The sequence below is a fragment of the Prionailurus viverrinus genome, chromosome B1, assembly GCF_022837055.1.
Source record: "Prionailurus viverrinus isolate Anna chromosome B1, UM_Priviv_1.0, whole genome shotgun sequence".
Taxonomy (NCBI): domain Eukaryota; kingdom Metazoa; phylum Chordata; class Mammalia; order Carnivora; family Felidae; genus Prionailurus; species Prionailurus viverrinus.
The window spans coordinates 130,249,195-130,271,927 of record NC_062564.1 but is presented as its reverse complement, the minus strand read 5'-3'; the positions used below and the strand labels follow the sequence as shown (position 1 = coordinate 130,271,927).

Genomic DNA, 22,733 nt, shown 5'->3' with positions numbered 1-22,733 from the left:
AAGGAGGCAGAGACTTAGACAAAATGCAAAGATGGAGAAATTTATTCCAAATAAAATAACAAGATAAGGCCATGGCCAGAGATGTAAGCAAAACTATATAAGTAACATGTCTGATGAAGAATTTAAAGCAACAATTATAAGGATACTCACTGGGCTTGAGAAAAGAATAGAGGACATCAGGGAGACCCTTATAATTGAGATAAAAGAATTAAAAAAGAATCAATCAGAAGTGAAGATTGCAATAAATGAGATTGGAAACACACTTGATGCAATTAACAGCAAGTTGGAAGAATCAGAGAAATGAATTAGTGACCTAGAAGACAAAATTATGGAAAATAATGAAGCTGAACAATAGAGAGAAATAATTATACAACAGGAGAATAGATAGAGTGAACTCAGTGACTCCATCAAATGTAATAACATTTGTATTTTAGGAGTCCCAGAAGAAGAGAGAGAAATGAAGGCTGAAAATTTATTTCAAGAAATAAAGCAGAAAACTTCCCTATTATTTGGAAGGAAACAGACATCCAGATCCAGGGGGCACAGACAATTCCCATCAAAATCAACAAAAGTACACCAATACTAAGACATGTTGTAATTACATTTGCCAAATACAGTGATAAAGAAAATATCTTAAAAGCAGCAAGACAGGGGCACCTGGGTGGCTCAGTCAGTTAAGCGTCCAACTTCAGCTCAGGTCACGATCTCACGGTCCGTTGGTTCGAGCCCCGCGTCGGGCTCTGGGCTGATGGCTCAGAGCCTGGAGCCTGTTTCCGATTCTGTGTCTCCCTCTCTCTCTGCCCCTCCCCCGTTAATGCTCTGTCTCTCTCTGTCTCAAAAATAAATAAAGGTTAAAAAAATTTTTTTTAAATAAATAAATAAAAGCAGCAAGACAAAAGAAGTCCTTAACTTACAAGGGAAAATCTATTAAGGGTAACTAGAGATGTCTCAAGGAATTTGGAAGACAGAAGGGAGTGGCATATTATATTCAAAGTGCTGAATTGGAAAAAAATGGCACCCAAGAATACTCTACCCAGCAAGGCTCTCATTCAGAATAGAAGGAAAGATAAACAGTTTTCCAAACAAAAGCTAAATAAGTTCATGACCACTAAATGAGCCCTACGCGAAATATTCAAGGAGACTCTTTGAGTGGAAAGGATAGACCTAAAGCGACAAAGACAAGAAAGAATCAAAAAACTCTCCAGAAACAACAAAACAAGTAACAAAATGACAATGAATACATATCTATCAATAAATATTTTGAATGTAAATGGACTAAATGCCCCAATCAAAAGACTGGGGTATCAGAATAGATCAAAACAAAACAAAACAAAAACAAACAAAAAAGACTCATCTTATCCTACCTACAAGACTCATTTTAGACCTAAAGACACCTGCAGATTGAAAGTGAGGGGGTGGAGAAATAATTATCACCCAAATGGATGTCAAAAAAAGCTGGAGTAGCAATACTTACATTGGAGAAACTAGACTTTAAAACAAAGACTGTAAAAAGAGACAAAAAAGGGCATTATATGATCATAAAGGGGACATTCCATCAAGAAGATATAACGAAAGATATAACAACTGTAAATATTTATACCCGCATCATGAAGCACCCAAATATATAAAACAATTAATAACAAACATAAATTGTTAATTTTTTATTAATTGATAATTAATAACACAATAATAGTAGGGGACTTTAACACCCCCACTTGATGGGCAGATTATCTAAACAGAAAATGAACAAGGAAACAATGGTTTTGAATGACACACTGGACCAGATGGACTTAACAGTTATATTCAGAATAATTCATCCTAAAACAGCAGAATACAAATTATTTTCAAGTGCACATGGAACATGCTCCAGAGTGGATCACATACTAGGTCACAAAACAGGCCTCCACAAATACAAAAAGACTGAAATCCTGCCATGCACCTTTTTTGACCATAATACTATGAAATTAGAAGTCCACCATGAGAAAAAAAAAATTTGGAAAGACCACAAATACATGGAGGTTAAAGAACATGCTACTAAATAATAAATGGGTCAACTAGGAAAGCAAAAAAGAAAAAAAAAATACATGGAAACAAGTGAAAATAAAAACACAATGGTCCAAAACTTTTGGGATGCAGTAAAAGCGATCCTAAAAAATGAAGTATATACCAATACAGGCCTACCTCAAGAAGCAAGAAAAATCTCAAATAAGCAACTTCACCTTACACCTAATGGAGCTAGAAAAAGAACAACAAATGGAGCCTAAAGCCAGCAGAAGGAAGGAAATAAGGAAATAATAAAGATTAGAGCAAAAATAGGCAATATAGAACTAAAAATATAATAGAACAGGACAATGAAACCTGAAGCTGGTTCTTTGAAAAAAGTAATAAAATTGATAAACCTCTAGGCAGACTTATCAAAAAGACAAGAGAAATGACACAATTAAATCAAACAAAAAATGTGAGAGGAGAAATAACCAATACCACAGAAATACAAAAATTATGAGAGAATATTGTGAAAATGATCTGCAAACAAATTGGGGAACATGGAAGAAATGGGCAAAGTCTTAGACACATATAAACTACCAAAACAGAAACAAGAAGACATAAAAAACTTGACCAGACTGATAACTAGCAAGGAAATTGAATCAGTATTCAAAAATAAATAAAACAAACACATAAACAAATAAAAGTCCAGGGCAAGACAGCTTCCCAGGGGAATTCTACCAAACATTAAAGAAAAGTAAATACCTATTCTTCTCAAACTATTCCAAAAAATAGAAAAGAAAGGAAAACTTCCAAATTCATTCCATGAAGCCAGCATTACCCTGATAAATAAACCAGATTACAGACTGCACTAAAATATAGAATTACAGGCCAATATCCATGATGAGCACAGATATAAAATTCTCAATTAAATACTAGCAAATTGAATCCAACAATGCATTAAAAACATCATTCACTTTGGGGCACTTAGGTGGCTCAGTCAGTTGAGTGTCCAACTCTTGATTTCAGCTCAGGTCATGATCTCACATTTCATGGGATAGAGCCCCATCTGGGGCTCTGTGCTGACAGTGGGGAGCCTGCTTGTGATTCTCTGTCTCCTCTCTCTCTGCCCTTCCCTCTCTCTCTCTCAAAATAAATAAAAACATTAAAAATAACCATTCAACATGGCGAAGGAGTTTTATTCCTAGGTTGCAAGGTGGTTCAATATTTACAAATCAATCAACCTGATATACCGTATTAGTAAAACAAAGGATAAGAACCATGTGATCATTTCAATAGTTGCAGAAAGAAAATGTATGGCAACTTACAACATCCATTCATGATAAAAACCCTCAACAAAGTACATTTATAGGAAATATTCCTCAATATAATAAAGACCATATATAAAAAAATCCATGGCTAATATCATCCTAAATGGGGGAAAACTGAGAGCTTTTCTTCTACAGTCAGGAATAAGACAGGGATGTCCACTCTAACCACTTTCATTCAACATAGTACTGGAAGTCCTAGACACAACTATGAGACAACAAAAAAATAAAAGGTATCCAAATCAGCAAGCAAGAAGTCAAAATTCCACTCTTTCTCAGATGACATGATACTCCGTATAGAAAACCCAAAAAAACGCCACCAAAAAATCCTAGAACTGATAAATGAATTCAGTAAAGTCCCAGAATACAAAATCAATATACAGAAATCTGTCACTTTCTGTACACTAATAATGAAGCAGCAGAAAGTGAAATTAAGAAAACAATTCCATTTATAATTGAACCAAAAATAATAAGATGCCTAGGAATAAATCTAACCAAAGAAGTGACAGGTGTGTACTCTGATAATATGAAACATGGATGAAACAAATTGAAGATGACATAAAGAAATGGAAAAACATTCCATGTTCATTGATTGGAAGAACAAATGTTACTAAATGTCTATACTACTCAAGGAAATTTACACATTTAAAGCAAACCCTGTCAAAATACCAATAGCGTGTTTCACAGAGCTAGAACAAACAATCCTAAAATTTGTATGGAACCACAAAAGACCCTGAATAGCCAAAGCAACCTTGAAAATGAAAAGCAAAGCTAGAGCCATTACAATTCCAGGCTTCAAGTTATATTACAAATCTATAGTAATCAAAACAGTATGGTACTGGCACCAAAATAGGCACATAGATCAATGGAGCAGGATAGAACCCCAGAAATGAACCCACAACTATATAGTCAATTAAACTTTGATAAAGCAAGAAAATAATATTCAGTGGAAAAAAAATATAGCCTCTTCAGCAAATAGTGTTTTGGAAAACTGGACAGTAACATGCAAAAGAATGAAAGTGGACCACTTTATTACACCAAACACAAAAACAAATTCAAAATGGATTAGAGACCTAAATGTGAGACCTCAAACCATAAAAATCCTAGAGGAGAATGAAGGCAGTAACCTCTTTGACATCAGCCATAGCAACTGCTTATTGGGTATATCTCCTAAGGCAAGGGAAACAAAAGTAAAAATAAACTATTGAGACTTCTTCAAAATACATATCTTCTGCACAGTGAAGGAAACAATCAATAAAACTGAAAGGCAACCTATGGAATGAGAGAAAACATTTGCAAATGAAATATCTGTTAAGTGTTAGTATCCAGAATATATAAAGAACTTTTAATACTCAACACCCCTAAAAAGAATAATCTAATTAAAAATGGGCAGAAGACATGAACAGACATTTGTCCATAGAAGTCATGCAGATGGCCAACAGACATATGAAAAGCTGCTCGACATCACTCATCATCAGGGAAATACAAATCAATGCTACAATGAGATATCACTTCACACTTGTAAGAATGGCTAAAATCAACAACAGGTGTTGGTGAGGATGTGGAGAAAGGGGGACCCTCTTTCAGTGATTGTGGGAATGTAAACTGGTGCAGCCAATGTGGAAAACAGTATAGAGGTCCTTCAGAAAGTTAAAAATAGAACTATCCTATGATCATGCAATTGCACTACCAGGTATTTACACAAAGGATACAAAAATGCTGTTTCAAAGGATTACATGCACTCCAATAATTATAGCAGCATTATCTACACTAGCCAAGATATGGAAGCAGCCCAAGTGTGCATAAACTGGTGAATGGATAAAGAAGAAATGGTATACATATACAATGGAATATTAGTCATAAAAAAGAATGAAATCTTTCCATTTGCAGTAACATGGCTGGTGCTAGACAGTATTAAGCTAGGTGAAATAAGTCAGTAAAAGAAAAGCATATACCATATGATTTTCCTCATATGTTCATTTATGAAACAAAACAAGTGAACAAAGGGGAAAAAGGAGTGGAGGTGGCAAACAAAGACAAGGACTTTTAAGAATAGAGAACAAACTGATGGTTACCAGCTTGGAGGTAGGGAGGGGGATGGGTAAAATAGATAATGGAGAATAAGGACTACACATGTGATGAGCACCAGTGCTGTATGGTGCTGTATGGAACTGTTGAATTACTATATTGTACACTTGAAACCAATATTACACTATATGTTAGCTAACTGGAATTTAAGTAAAAACTTTAAAAATATGGAAAATTTTTGATGTAAATACTAAGTTAACTTTAAGTCATTTAGGAACAGGATGTATGTAAGAATAAATACACTGGAATAATGGAAAATAATCATTAATGCATCCGTAATTCTCTAGGTACCAGAGTCTCTAGTTCCTTTTGTTATGCAGCTATTGGAAAGTTTTGTTTTTCATATAAAAACTTTTCAGTAGTTGCATATAATAGATTCTGTATGTTCCAATAAAAAAAGGGAGAACACTTTGCCTCAACTGTGATTACTTATTATAATGCTACAGAAGGAAGTAGGAAATAAACAGTAAGAGTATTAGCAGTTGCAATGTCCATCAGGCTTAACAGTGGCTTTAATGGACAAATACAGGTTGGTGGAATATCAACTTTTTATATTGTTTATTTAGTTTATAGTCCCATTGTCTATTGCCATGCTGCTAAATAACTGAGTGGAATCTGAACCCACTTTTTATATAGTAAAGTCTTGACATTTTTCCTGTAAAGTAAAATAAAGCTTTGTTTCTTGGGAGAGATACTCTCTCTGCTCCATTAAAAATGGTGATATAATATACATTATTCTGGAATATGGATAAAAACTTACTATTCAGTGTTCCACATTGAAACTTTAGTTCCAAACTGCTTGAGAGGAACAAATCTAACTCTCGTGGGAGAATGTTTCTCCTTGTTCTTGTGTTAGATTTTTATGCTTATAAGCATCTAAACATCCATTCTTGTCACAAAAGCAATCTTCACCAAACATCTGCAGAAACATTTGGAATGCTATTGTTATGAGAGGAATTGTCCGAGTGTACATGCTTTTATAACATACCATTATGGTTGGATTGATAGTCTTGAAAACAAGAATTCTGAATACAGTATAATGCACTATCTTAATCATCTGTCACTGTATATCAGATAAAATAACTTGTTTATCATAGAACTCTTCAGAATGGAAATGTGAGTTGTCTTCTAGAGTTGCAAGTGTTATGTCACCTGAAAAATTATTCACTTGCAATCAACTTATTTGCTGAGGAAAGCATTATAAACTCTGGGAAGGACTCTCGCTATCTGTAAAACATTTTTTTCTTTTTAGTCTGAAGGCAAAGATCATGTTACTATTATGTTCATTTGCTCTCCCTCTCTCCCTCCCTCCTTCCATTATCAAGGCTAAAACACAATGTGGATTTTCATTTTTCAACTTACCTTCACATTATGTTGTATCTCCTATTTTCTTCAATCATAACTTTCAGTTCTTGAAGTGGAGTAAGGTAGACCACCACCTTGAGTTCAAATATACAATCACATATACCCAATTTAATTATGGTGCTATCATGTATATAAATAAGTGATGTCATCATTTATATAATAACAATAATGCAATTTATATGTGTAATTTGTATAATACTGTTAAGAAATTTATAGTTTAAAACAACTGATTAAATTTAGCTATTAACTAGGAGCTGGGATCTGATATTATAGGAAAATAACACATGAATAACAAAAGAGCAAGGCAGAATGAACTGTTTTCTGATTGATCGAACTTAGGTTTGAGTGATTACATTAAAACATTTCATATTAGTTTTTAAAATAGATTAAATGGCAGCCTTTCTGCATTTAAAATAAATTTTACTGACAATAGAGGTAAAACAATTACTGAGAAGTTATTCATGTGTTTCGGAAAATAAGCACAATCTAACCATTGAACAAAATTTTTAATTTTTAGGATTTTTCTGAGTTAAATCAAACAATTTAGCAACTTAAAAGAGTTAGATTGAAAGGATATTCAGTGTGATTTTTAAATAGTCCAAAGTTTATATAAATTAAGTAATGAAAACTTTGAGAAAATGGAATAGCTATTCTATGAGATTACTGAGAATGTTGATTCTGCACACTTAATGCCAAAATCCTGGGGCGACTTTGTTAGACAGTTGTACCCCCGTATTTATTCCAAGTCTCTTTATTTCTAATCAAATGTTACTTGCTCATACCTTCTCAAATCCAGTCTTTTATTCAGCATCATAGTTATCTCCATTTCACATGCTTCTCAGGGAACGTGTGCTTGGGTCTTGCCTATAAGTCTATCCATAAGGTTTTCCTTAGATGTGTTTCTTAATACATTAAATAAATTAAAATATTCAATAAACATCTACATGCAATGTACTGTATAGTTTGCAGTTTTGGGTGGGGAGGCATGAGGAAAGCAGTTGCTGCTATCCAAAATCAGCCTAAAGAGGAAGTTAAAAGGAGAACAACACACACTCACACCCCAAAAAACCCTACAAAACAAGGTAGAAAACACTTTTTACTGATCAGAGAAGTCTGAATAGATATGCACCATTTAATTTCTGTTGACAAACAAATGCATTTTCATATGTGTGTGACATGTAGTTGAGTGGGACAGTTTTTGTATCCAGTCATATATGTGTGTGTGTTGGTTTCTCTATAATGAGATTATATCTGTTTCTTGTTTCTTTCACATGTAAAACACACTTACTGGGGAAGATATATTTACCAGGTAGATAAAAACCAACATGAGCTGGAATGTGAAAGAATGTAAAATCAAAAAAATTTCAGTGTTTGTACATCTTGAATCTATCCTAAGGGTTTTCCCACTGGGATGAAATAAGGCTTCTAAATTTATTTTTTGTATGTTTTAAGTGTATTTATTTATTTTGAGAAAGAGAGAGACAGGAGTGGGAAAGGGGCAGAGAAAGAGGGAGAGGGACAGAGGATCCCAAGAGGGCTCTGCACCAACAGCAGTGAGCCTGATGTAATGCTCGAATTCATGAACCTCGAGATCATGACATGAGCCAAAGTCAGACACTTAGCCAACTAAACCTCCCAGCTGCCTCTGTAATTTTTTTTTTTTTTTTAGTTGAAAGACTGGTGTTATTCTGAGGAAAAGTAGTATGTATTCTTTCTAATATCACGGGAATTAGAATAGTCATTTCTGAGTTGGGATTTTTAAGCCTGGAGCCCCCATATTCTACATAGGCTATAAGTGTTCTAAGCCAGTGGGAAAATAGTTCCTACAGTAAAGGAGGTAAAGGTCAAATAAAGCTGGAAAGGAGTCACAGGGAGAAAGTGAGGCCAAAATGTACTTTCTATTTCCCCACCCCACCCGTATGTGAACTCCCCTACCCTGTTACAGAGGAGTAAGCAGCCATCCTCACTCCCTGGCCTCCCTCAATTCCCTGGGAGTTTATTGTTCAAGGGGAAAATACATCAGGAAGGGAGGTCTGAAGGAGAGGAGAGAGGACCAAAAGGAGTAAGCAGGGCATTCATATTGGGCATTTTCCCAATGTCATGAATGAGACAGTCACTCATTCTATTCATTCTGTTGGGGGGAATAAATAAGGCAGGGTTAGAGAAAGGGATCTTTCTCTCATAGGGAATGGAGTGGAAATTGTTTCCCTTGACTAAGCACAGAGGGAGCATTATAACAATTATCCACAACATGAGCAAAAAGAGAAAAAATGAGAACTTCTCTCAGTGGTACTGGTTTTATGCCTATAGGAAAAGCTGGAAAAATTTCAGGTGAAGAAAGACAGCATTGAAGCTGTCAGGCTGAGTGTGATTGTGGACAATGGTGGTAATTTCTTTAGCAGCATCACAAAGAAACAGGGACATAAACATGCTTAAATCATGTAGACTGGGAATTGATTCAGAGTTTAAAAAGACAAGAAAGATTGCCAATATGCGACCATCACTGCCAATGATGCAAAGTCGTTTGAGTTGTGGATACATTTTCACAACGTACCATACATAAAAAATCACAAAATCATTTTCTGGCCATATTTTACTTCCCATTTGCTGTGTTCTCATTCCCACCCCCTACTTCTATTATTCATAGCTTTGGTTGCAGATTGAAAAGAGCAAATTCAGCAGAGCCATACTTTTATATAACATAGCTGAGAATAAAGGAAGAAGGTGTGTGTACATAGTAAGAGAAGAACAGATTTGAAATTCAACTGTAATGGTGTTTGTGTTTATACACATTCATTAACTGTTGTTAAGATCTCTATTTCATCAAGTTACATTTTAACACATACAGCCTAAGAGTAATTATATATGCATTTTATTTCTGTGCACCTTGCATGTGTATCATTTACTCTACTTTGACTAAGAGTATGTTTGAAAATTAGAACTTATCTTTACCTATTGATAGAAGTTGATGAGGTGCAAGTATTTAATAATCTATAAATCAATTAATCCTACAGAGCTGGTCAATAAAATCATTTATCTTTAGTACTTAGCTACCACTGCACAAAAAGATAGCCTGGTATTTGCTATGCTATGTCTTTTCCTTTCTACAATTAAAAAATGTTTATTTATTGATTTTGAGAAAGAGAGATTTTGCCACATGTGAGCAGGGGTGGTGCAGAGAGAGAGAGAGAGAGAGAGAGAGAGAGAATCCAAGCAGGCTCTACGCTGTCAGCGTAGAGCCCCATGCAGCGTTCAGAAACTCACGAGCCCTGAGATCATGACCTGAGCCAAAATCGAGTCTGTCTTTTCCTTTAATAAACTGCTGTAACTGGAGGCATAATTAATGTAAGGAATATCTTTGATAAAATGCTTTTTATATACAGTAAAGACTCAGTACTTTCACTGGAGAAGATATGGAATAGACTAACTTTTGAGATAAACTGGCATAACATAAGGGGCACCTGGGGGGCTCAGTCAGTTAAGTGTCTGCCTCTTGCCTCTCCCTCTCCCCATGCTGTCTCTGTCTCTCTCAAAATAAATAAATAAACTTAAAAAAAAATGACATGACATAAAGGGCTTAAAGCCTAAGCTGATTGATATCATACATATTTCAAACAGATTGTCAATATTAGTTGAATAATAACTGTTTTTTTGTAATTAGAGTTTAAGATGGAATAAGTCTTCTAGATTTGTATTTTCATAAAAATATTACTATATTACTATTGAAATTAATATCTGCCTTCAAAATTGCAGAAACATAATGTTAAACTTAACTGAGCTCTAAATTTCTACCATCAAAGAAACCTATTAGTGCCTGGGTAATATAGTATTTTGTGTTGATTTAATTATTAAGGAATATTTTGAGGGCACCTGGGTGGCTCAGTCAGTTGAGCGTCTGACTTCGGCTCAGGTCATAATCTCTCATTCTGTGAGTTCGGGCCCTGCGTTGGGCTTTGTGCTGACAGCTCAGAGCCTGGAGCTTGCTTTGAATCTGGGTCTCCCTCTCTCTCTGCCCCTCCCCCACTCGTGCTCTGTCTCTCCCTCTCTCTCTGTCAAAAATAAACAAACATTAAAAAAAGGAATATATTGAACCTCTTCCCTTATTAGCTATATGGATGCATCCCCTTATTTAAAAAATGTAAATAAAGTACATATGGACTTGATTTAAAACAGGGTCATTTGTAGTAACTTTTTCATAGAAATTGTTACACAATTACGTTGATGATCATTGTAATTACAGTTCCTCACAAGAGACAGATGTTAGTTTTCTAACAATTATAAAATATGTTCCACTTTTAGAAAAAGTCAAGTTTAGATTGCTGATGCTGTTATAATGATGTTAAGAGAAGAGAGTCTATCTTTCTTGAAAAATTAAGACAAATGTTTTTAAAGGAATTTATTTGAACTGAATAGATGTTTGAAAAAGAATGCTTATTTGTGATATATGAATATCCACTGTAAAATTTCCTAATTTAACACACAGACATTGACGCCAGGTAATAGACAAAAGAAGCATATCATCTTACTGTGTCAAGTCTTGTCTAACTACCTTATGTTACTAAAGGCTGTATCTGATAGAATTAACCCTGTCTAGTTCCTTATCAAAATTGGAAGTGTATTAGACAGCCTAGCCCTTTAAGAAATATGTCTGAAAGCAATCTGCTTTGTTTTTCTGTTTTGATGTCCAGTTGTTCTTTTCTATCTTGTGAACTTGGGCTGCAGCTTCACCTCACCCCTGATGACTCTGACTGATTTGCCTGCTGGCCCTTTTGCATTCACCTTGTTCCTCATTCCTATTCTGGATTATTTCTGAGTCTGAATTTGGACTCTAAGCTCCAGCCGGGTGAACCTGGATAAAACCATCTTGTTCTGTTCCTACAGGCTTTTCCTCCTCAATCATGATAGCTGTAAACACAGACACTCTCAAAAACTAGGGAGATTTTTTTTCAACATTCCCTGGGAGAAGATTAGGCCTTTTTGTTTTTTGGTTTTTTTTTTCAACTTTTTTTTTAACGTTTATTTATTTTTGAGACAGAGAGAGACAGGGCATGAACGGGGGAGGGGCAGAGAGAGAGGGAGACACAGAATTGGAAGCAGGCTCCAGGCTCTGAGACATCAGCCCAGAACCCGACCCGGGGCTCGAACTCACAGACCAGCGAGATCGTGACCTGAGCTGAAGTCGGACGCCCAAACGACTGAGCCACCCAGGCACCCCAGATTATGCCTTTTTGTAAAGTTACTAATGTATGAGGATTTTATATTAAAAAAAAATTAACTCATGATGGGAGACCCCGTACTTTTTAAAGACTGTATTCAAGTTTGTTATTGTATAAATTTTAAATTACATAGCAGGGAGGTGTGTGTGGTGGTGGAGGTGAGATAAAAACAATATTTTCAATATTTTAGGTCCAGTCTCTAAGCACCTAACCAAACCCAATGGCTTTGTCCTTCTAGTCCCCCTAAACCCCTTGAGAATAGCCTTGATCAGATTAAAGATTGTTTAGCCCCTTCGGATTGAATGCTGACTCTACCCTGTAGGTAGATAATCTTATTATCTAGATGAGTTTTGTAAATCTCTCCAGATTTTTTCTGAACCTTCTTTCTCTCCAGCCTAGACTTCCCTAGCAGCCTTTGCAGCCAGGGCTGTGCTGTCTGCCATTACATATTATAACACTTATTACAAAAGCTAAGTTGAGAATACAAGAGTTTTATTAATGACAATGCTACAAAACATAGGGTGAATCCTCTGTGCAAGGCATGCTCTAGCCTTATGAAGGAGGGTATAGCAATATGCACTGAAAATCGTTCTATTTCAGATTCTTTACAGCATATCATAAAAGTCCAGAGAATTGTCCCTTGGGACATAACTTTGGGCATTAAGAAAACAACTCTAATTCTGGAAGAATCAAAGTTCAAGAGTCATCATGTGATACTTTTTTAGAAATTAGGTGAGGGCAGTGAAAATAGCAAGATAAATGACCACATAAACAAGTTGACCTATTATAATTAATAGAAGAACAAAAAAGGAAGCACAAGTTTTAAAATCTCTTAAAGTGCCTTGAAATAAGATCAAAATGTAATTATGTTAAATAAGCTAAAACACACTTAAAATCTAAGTTTACATATAATGACTGGCTTGTAGGTAAGAATTAGAACAAATGCTGCACATTAAATAATGTAAAATACTTCACATAGAACTTGGAACCAGTTAATGCAGTTTTTCAGTATTTCTCTGGTTAAATGTTATTAGCATATTCCCCAAAGTAAAGATCAGAAAACCGGAAACCATCAAAATTCCCTGTGATGTCCACAGGCTAATGTACTTTTGCCTTTAAATATAAATTTTTATCTGTCCTAAGAAAGCACAAACTTTTTAAGTGCCACTTGGCAGTCTTTTGAAAAACAGACATTTTGACCAAAAATATTGCATTTACTTGAAGACTACTATTCATTTACCATTCAATTTTTCTTTTGCTTTCCCCATCATACCATACAAAGAGTTTGAGAACTATCTTTTTAAAAATTTTTCTTTGATTTTTGGACTCCATCAGTGCTTCACAGCTTTGGTAATATAATAAGTTTCTTGTATGTCATACTTAAAAAGATAATATCAAGAAAAGGCAATATTAAAGAAAATAATCTGTTATAAGTTGATTTCTACATAGTTGCATTTTCTCAATTGTGCGATAATTCTAAATATTTTAAGAATGGTGCTAAATTTTTAATTCTCTAAATTTTTAAAGAAATAATTATAAAATGACCCTTTCTTTGACAAAATGGTGGAATACTACTTGACTAATCACATCATACACTTTTTGGATCTGCATCTAGTCTTTCCACTGCTCAAGTTTCTATCCATAAAAGAGATATATAATGAAAAAAGAATTATTACAAGGGAAATTGGATTTTCTCAGTGATACCAGCAAGGTATACTTTGCTATGGATATATACAAAAATCTTTATTCAGATGATATTCCACATGCTTTGAGAGAGAAAAGTACCACAGTGGTTATACAACTGAAACAGCTTTGGGTAGAAACAGAACCAATTGTGAAGATGTTTGAAGATCCAGAAACTACAAGGCAGGTGCAGTCAATCAGATGGTTAGATGCTGTTTGACTACACAGAGGACAAGCATAGTTTTAGACAGGAATATTTAGATACACTCTACAGGTCTGCAAGATTCCAATATGAATGTGGGAATTATTCTGGAGCATCAGAGTATCTTTACTTCTTTAGAATGTTGGTTCCAGCAACAGATAAAAATGCTTTGAGTTCACTCTGGGGAAAACTGGCGTTTGAGATCATAATGCAGAATTGGGATGCAGCTACGGAAGACCTTACATGATTAAAAGAGACCATAGGAAATAATTCTGTGAGTTCCCCTACTTGAGTTTCTTCAAGAGCAAAGATGGCCATCCACTGGTCTCTGTTTTCGTCAACAACCCAAAGGGCGTGATAACATTACTGATCTCTTCCTTTACCAGCCACAGTATCTTAAAGCAATTCAAACAATGCATCCATATTTTCTATGCTATTTGACTACAGCCGTTCATAGCAAAGATATTTGAAAACACTGAATGGTGCTAAAAGATCTGGTTAAAGTTATTCAACAGGAGTCTTACACATATGAAGACCTAATTACAGAATTTGTTGAATGCTTGCTTTCATGTTAACTTTGACTTTAATGGGACTCAGAAAAAACTGAATGTGAATCAGGACTTGTGAATGACTTCTTGGTGGCTTGTCTTAAGGATTTCATTGAAAATGCTCATCTCTTCATATTTGAGACTTTTTGTCGCATCCACCAGTGTATCATCATTAACGTATTGGCAGACAACCTCCAGAAGATACATGACTCCTGAAGAAAGGTGGATTGTAAATTTGATTGGAAATGCTAGATTGGATACCAAGATTGATTCTGAATTAGGTCATGTGGTTATGGGTAACAATACAGTCTTACCCTATCAGCAAGTGACTGAAAAGACCAAAAGTCTTTCATTTAGAAATCAGATATTGGCCATGAATATTGAGAAGAAACTTAGAATAGTAGGTCAGAGGCTCCTAACTGGGCAACGCAGGACTCTGGCTTCTGTTGAAGAACTGTAGAAGACAAGATGAAAAAACTATAAAATAAAGATGAAATAATAAAATCATATATAAAGGATGATATATATTTTAGAAACAACATATTGAGTATAAATTTTGGGGAATTTGAATAAAATTGGCTGTGTTTCAAAAAAAAAAGAAAAGAATATAATAAGCATCCAAGTACAAAGTAATTAAAAAATTACTGAAATCATGAGAAAAATTAAGCCAGGTTATTTTTTATTTCAGTGTTTGTGTTTTTTTCTCTCAAACCTCGCAACTTATTCTAATATTACATTATTTTGATAGTAATTTTAAAACCAATATTTATTGGATGATAACTATTTATCAGGTCACGTACTACATGCTGTATATTCCTTACAACATACATCCTTACAAAATCCATACAGTTTGCGTGATTTTATTCCCTTTACAAATGAGAGAATAATGCCTTAAAAGGTTAAGAAAGTCAACAAAGTCATGATATTGTAACTGTTAGAGGTAGATATTAAGCCCAGCTTTTCTCCCAGAGTTCGTGCTTTACCTAATAAACAATTTATTCATTGTACCATAAGATACTATTCCTATTTTTGTTCTTTTGTTTTGTTTTTAAGGAATCTATCTAGTCAGCCAACCAGTTCTGAAAGATTGTATTAATTCATGACTAATTTGTTTTGATGTTTCCATGTAATGAGACATTTTATGGAGATGACATTTTATGTAGTGTCAGTATATCAAACATGACTGAAAAGAAGTAAGTATTCTATCCTATAGAATTCTATTTCAATGCTAAAATTATTTTGGTTTAGGAATCTTCAAATTATATCAGGTGAGTACATCTTTGTTTTAAGAAGACTTGATGTCCTAGGGAAAAAAAAATGAAAGATAAAATCATTCAAAATGGATTCTAAATCAAGTTTTAGTACTTGCCGTATTACCAGTATTATTAGTATTATTAGTATTATTAGTACTTGCTGTACCTAATGGATAGGTAGTAAATATTAAATTAAATTAATGAGAATATTAATTAATTAGTTTAAATTATTCCTATATAGAGCCTTTTTTTTTTTTTTTGGATCATTTAAGAAGTTTTGTTTTTGAATCAAATTTTTCTGTAAGTGAGAGAAAGCCAAGTCCTAGTTGCTTAATCAGAGTGAATGTTAGGAGTAGGGCTGCCTTGAGGCAGCTGTATTTAGAAATAAACAGAGCTCTCAATTTTTGGCATCTCTTAATGTCCTGGCTCCGTTTTTTGCTCTGTTAGACTCCAGTCTCCGGCTTTGCATGGTAAGAACATGGCAGCAGTAGTTGAAACATCCCACATCCTTCATATTTCTGTCCAAAGGCAAGTACTACTTTTTTTCATTCCCAGTACCCACAGCAGAAGGCTCATGGTGTTCTTTTGGTTCTGATAGCATAAATATACACTAGTGAACCAATCACAGTGCTTAACAAAACGGTAGTCCTGATTTAAGTATAAGTGAATTCCACAAAATATTTTTGAATTAAATGTGAGGAAGAATGTTTTCCCTCAGAGGGAAACTGGGATACGGTTTCATGAAGGATAATTAGATGCTAGCTGAGAAAAACAATAGTTATCTGCTGTAGCCTTCAAGGATAACATATATGACTTCATTAATTTGAGGATTATAATTTTCAGTTTCTTAAATGCCTAGTTCTTACTCGTCTCAGAAAATTATGTGTTCATAAGAAAGAGAAAAAATTTATCTTAAAATGCCATTAATTTGGTAAGTCATCAAGTTATACAAACTATCTTTTGCCATACTTTGATAAGTTATTATAAAGAATCATAACTTATCCTGGTGCCCTAATTTAATGGAAAGTGTGCAGTGTGTTCATCTTTTTTATTGTTAATTCTGCACTTCTTGAGATTCTGATTTCACGTTATCTTTTTATTTCATACACAGGAATTTCTATATCAATTCACAGTGGGTACCAGAATATGAACTTGTGGGAACTCAGTGAAATGGAACCCGATCAGTTTAAATTTCTTTTAAGTATTTCTGTCTGGCTTTAATAATGTACAAATTAATATAAAAAACCATTTAGCTTTTATCAGTTAGTCAAGATCTGTTGGCCTAGTTTCAAAAGTTGGTCTCCTGGGCATAATGGACATAATTGAAACTCCTGTTAAATTTTTCATTTTAATGAAAATATTAAATGACTTGTGGAGTAGCGTGGTAAATTTGCAGCCCAGATCTCAGAGGGCTGGGCTGTGATTTCATTCTTCTGTCTTCTACTATTTTATTCTCAACATTTACAAAGTTTATTAAAACGATTTCAGTCCAGTCCTTTGGCTTTGTTTTTATATCATTGCTTTCCAGGGTGACTTAGTTTTTTATTTTATTTTCATAATTACCTCCTTATAATTGAAAACTACAAAAGGGCATAGTTATCAATGGGAAGCAAAATATACACTGAATAATTCTGCGGTTTTTTTTCTTTTCTCAGCTGTGGATTGAATACAGCAATATAGGGTGATATGCTTGGCACTACAAAGAACTATGGATTTTAAAAAGTTCTAATTTTTAGGTTCAGAATATAATGAACTACAGTTATTTTTTTTTTTCAACGTTTTTTATTTATTTTTTGGGACAGAGAGAGACAGAGCATGAACGGGGGAGGGGCAGAGAGAGAGGGAGACACAGAATCTGAAACAGGCTCCAGGCTCCGAGCCATCAGCCCAGAGCCTGATGCGGGGCTCGGACTCACGAACCGCGAGATCGTGACCTGGCTGAAGTCGTACGCTTAACCGACTGCTCCACCCAGGCGCCCAAACTACAGTTATTTTTAAAACTAGTTTTAATATTTTCTGATAGATAAAATTGAATACAATTGAAAGTACCCTTTAATATTTAGGGTATGTATTTAGAATAAAATGATAGTTCCTGAGTACATTTCTTTCATTTGGAAATTATAAAGCTTTTTACTTTGCTTTTGGCATTGTATGTCTTTTTCAGATTATGTTTAATATTCTTGTGAGTCTACATTAAAGTAGGAAAGGGCACAGGATAAGAGGGAAGGATAAAATTAAATCTTACCAGGAAGAAAATTTTAATTCTGCATTTCTATAAATTCATCTGTTTTATGGCATAAAAGTGAGTAGGCTTAAAATCCAATGATTAAAAACCTTCATTAAGTAAATTTAGCTGAAGATATTTAGATACATTTCTGTAGAAAGAAAACATAAATTTTGCCAATTAATAATATGTTCACTTTTGTTTTATTCTTTAATAAATACATCTAGTACTTATTAATAGTGTTTACTATATCCCAGAGACCAAGCAAGAAGAGTGTCAAGCAAGCTGTGAACATTTCTTGTTTGATATTCACAATACACTTGCAGAGTTTATAATAGGGTCTCATTTTACAGAAAGTAAATTCTCAAATAAGTAGCTCACCTAAGGTCACATAAGAATTGGAGTCAGAATTCAAATTTTTGATATGGAATCCGAAGCCTGCCTTTAAATCTATATTGACTCATATTATCACCAAATGTTCCCAAATCTAAGTCCCTAAGTAGCTATTTGTTTGTGTGAAAGATAAAGTAAAACATATGAACAGTATTTTTAGGTATTGTAGAGAAATGTTGTGATTTAAGATGAATGATTTTAAAATAAATTTATTATTAGAGGGGAAGAAACTAACAAAGACTTAGGCTCTAGAAGTGGAAAAATTGGGGAAATATAATTTTAATATTTTAATTATTAAATAAAGCCACAACTATTCTGAGAAGTTTAGTGCACAGTATCTAGTGTTCCTCTTACTGAAGAGATAATAAGCCTTAAATATGAACATTTGACTTAATATTTAAGGTTTATTATCTCTGCTGTAAGAGAAAAGCAATGATACAAAAGAAATATGTAATAGAAATAATTAAACTTTAGAAGATTAACTCTGTGTCAAGCACCGCCATAGGCATTTAACATGTATTAACACTTTTGAATGTTTATTTATTTTGAGAAAGAGAGTGTGAGACTGGGGGAGAAGCAGAGAGAGAGAGAGAGAGAGAGAGAAAGAGAGAGAGAAAAAGAGAGAATCCCAAGAGAATCCCAAGCAGGCCTTACACTGTCAGCGCAGAACACGATGTAGGGCTTGATCTCATGAACCAGGAAATCATGACCTGAACCAAAAGAGGAGTCAGATGCTTAACCAACTGAGCCACCCAGGTGCTCAACACTTTTAATATTTACAGCAACACTATAAGATAGTTAATATTACCATACTCATTTCTAGATGAAGTAAGAGAAACCTGGAGAGGCTTACTAAGTTAATAAGGTCCTAGAGTTAAATGAGAAACAGGGTACAATTTAAACCTTGGCAGCCTGATATATAGCTAGATGTATTAACCATTATTTCATAAAGCTGTATTCAAATGGTAAGTGCTAATACCTTAAAAAGTCAGCAAAATATAAGCATTGAAGTATATTTTTACCACTGTTAAATATATTGAAGTTTCTCAGGTCACCCCGTATGTATGACATGTCTTCTCCATTTTGTTCCCATTAAAACAAAATGAAAAAGATAGATTATTCAGCATTTTATGTTAATGATTCAGTTCTATTATTCTCATCACCTGACAAGAAATTCTTAACTCAGCATAGAGTTCTACACATATAACTCAATAAAATTGATTTCATATTTTCTTCTAATATTATCAATCACATGTAGGTGATAATGCCCTATTTCCAGGCATAGTTACATGTACTTTCCCTAAACACTTTCCCCACTGATAAACGCATCTTTCTTTTATTCATTTTATTTGGTTTCCATGAACAAGAATTATTTGATTCATGCTTTTCATGCATTTATGTTGTTATTCAAACATCTTGGTTTATTCCCTACTTCCTTATCTGAACAAAGTAACAAATTAGTACACTTTCAAATGTAACCAAGTAAATGACATCTGGGTGCTTTTGCAAGCTAATAAAAGATAGTGAGGATTTTTGAATTAGTTAACATCTTGTGAAATAATATATTTTAAATAGGGGCACCTGGGTGTCTCAGTTGGTTAGGTGTTTGACTCTTGATTGGGATTGTCTCTTTCCCTCTCTCTGCTCTTCCCTTGCATGCATGTGTGCACTCTCTCTCTCTAAATAATAAACTTAAAAAAAGTGAAGTTTTAAATAATACATTTTAAATATGTATTACAATTTTATAGCCAGATATTTTTACTATAGTAAAATATCGCCTACTTGATAGTAAAAAAAATAAAATAAAAATAAAAATTAACACTTTTTCTTTTCTGCCAAATTTCTTTTTTTTGTTATTAAATTTTTTTTTAATGTTTTAATTATTTTTGAAGGAGAAAGGGAGACAGAGCATGAGTGGGGGGAGAGCAGAGAGAGAGGGAGGCAGAGAATTTGAAGCAGGCTCCAGGCCCTGAGCTGTCAGCACAGAGCCTGATGTGGGGCTTGAACTCATGAACCGTGAAATCATGACCTGAGCCGATGGGACGCATAACCGACTGAGCCACCCAGGCTCCCCTCTTCTGCCAAATTTCTTCTGAAAATTGCCTTGTCCTCCATTTTAGAACCTGGAATAACACCTGGAACACAGTATGTGCTCAATAAACATTTAAAAGAACTTAAATTGGGTGCCTGGGCGGCCAAGTCGGTTAAGCATCAGACTTCAGCTCAGGTTATGATCTCACGGCTTGTGGTTTAGAGCCCCTTAAAGGGCTCTGTGCTGACAGCTGGAAGCCTGGAGACTGCTTTGGATTCTGTGTCTTCCTCTCTCTCCGCCCCTCCTCCATTTAAGCTCTGTCTCTATCAAAAAGCGATTAAACATTAAAAAAAATTAAAATAAATACATTAAACAAGAATTAAAAAATGAACTTAAATTGTATTTAACTCCTTTTTCATTAACTGAAATATAATCCCACTTCATCTGCTTGATGGTTCTTTCTGGTTTAGCTAACTTCTCTTTGCATAGAATATTAATGAAAAGTGATTCTTGTGTTAAAAAAAAAAAAAGCCTTTCTGTTGCATTTCTGTAATAAAATATACGGCAAAATAAATTAGACCTGAGCCTACCAGTTTTCATTTGGGTGAAGTATTCAGATATTTCTTTCCATTACGATGAAAAATTAAAGATATAAATTACATACAAGTTGTTGTTATAATACACTTGAAACATGAAAGCTCATGTGAATATTGTCATTTTTACAAGTTTAAAAAATTTTTGAAGATATTAGAGTTCTTCTCAGTATTATTTAAATGCCTTTTCTGGCATAAGCAGAAAAGGACTATTAACTGATATATAACAATAGGAAGCAACTGTTACCAGAGAAAAATGCCCTATAGATAGCATTTATGAATATTTTTCTTATAGTGGAAGAAAGGGTTGTTTGTTTATTTTCACATTTACTGTTCAGTTTGAGCACTTTTGCAGTTTAAAAACTTAACCAAAAGGACATGGATAGCATAAACATTGACAAATACATAAAAGTCAGTTTGAGTTTAGGACAGTTGAAAAATACTAATAATACTAATGAATATAGAAGTACATATTGCTTTGTAAATTCAAGACTTAATTATATTGCCATTTTAAAAAATATTTTATGGTATTATACCACAATAGTCTACTTTGTTTTTTGTTTTGGTTTTTTTTTTGTTTGTTTGTTTGTTTTTGGTTTATTTTGTTTTTAAACATTTTTTTAAGTTTTATTTTTATTTATTTTGAGAGGAGAGAGACAGCATGAGTGCAGGAGGGGCAGAGCAAGAAAGAGAGAGAGAGAGAGAGAGAGAGAGAGAGAGAATCCCAAGCAGGTTCTGCACAGCCAGTGGGGAGCCCAATGCAGGGCTGGAACTCAGGAACTGAGAGATCATGACCTGAGCCTAAACCAAGAGTTGGGTGCTTAACCAAATGAGCCACCCAGCCACCCTAGGCTACTTTGTTAATAATGTTGCAGTGTTATAGTGTTAATAGTTGGTTTCAATGACATGAAAAAAATTGCCCTGATAGAATACATAATGTTACTGTTTTATATGGAAAATAAAATAAGCTACATGTAAGATGTATGTATGAAAATAAGAAATTATTACTAAAGAGTAAAAATTCCACAGTGTTCAAAGCCACAGGATTTTGAGGGACTTTTACACGGATTTTGTATGCATGCACTTATTTATACTGCATCTTGTTTTAAATGAAATTTAAAGCCATTTGTCATGGAACTCCGTGCTTTCGATGGGCCTGAGGTGAAGTGTCTTCTGGTTGTTTACTTCCCTGTGTTGAATTGAAGGCAGAAAGAGAATTCGCAAAGTAGAGAATATTTCCTTCCTGATACCATCTACATAATATATATTTTTTTTGTTCTCTTGGCCAAGCTATTTTAAAACGATACATGAGTGATACACAATACTGAATTTACTTCATACTTTCTTTCCTACTTAAATATATAAGTAAAAAATATGGCTAGGAGGTTGTTAAACTGCCACTGTAATTCTAATACTTATTTGCTAAAATAATATTAATTTTTTAATATATTTTGGTTTAAAATATCCTTTATCTTTGAGTTTCTTTCGTTGGTATTGAGATGAGTAAAGACTTTGTTTTGTTTAATATTCTTGTGAGCACTAAGTACTATTTGTTGAGGTATAAAACAGATTCTGACATACAATGTTTACTTCAAAAATGAATGAATGTTGTAATATACTGTGACAAGTTATGTCAACCTTAAATTATATTATTAAATCACTTGAGAAAATGAAATATGGGGATATTTTTTCCCTTTGATCATCTTAGGTATAGTCTTATTTTTAAAAGTTTCAAATTCTCATAGGAAAAATATTAGGAACAAACTTAAACCAAATTATGTTTTAAATTAATTTAAATGTATGATATAATAATGTTATTTTTACA

General features: G+C 34.0%; 1 protein-coding gene and 1 pseudogene across 2 annotated transcripts in view; both read left to right on the top strand.

Annotated features, from left to right (window-relative positions):
• CCSER1 (coiled-coil serine rich protein 1) overlaps positions 1-22,733 on the top strand; it is a 1,330,630-nt gene that overhangs the window by 1,083,430 nt on the left and 224,467 nt on the right. The window lies entirely within an intron of this gene.
• Positions 13,541-14,863, top strand: LOC125163750 (eukaryotic translation initiation factor 3 subunit E-like; annotated as a pseudogene).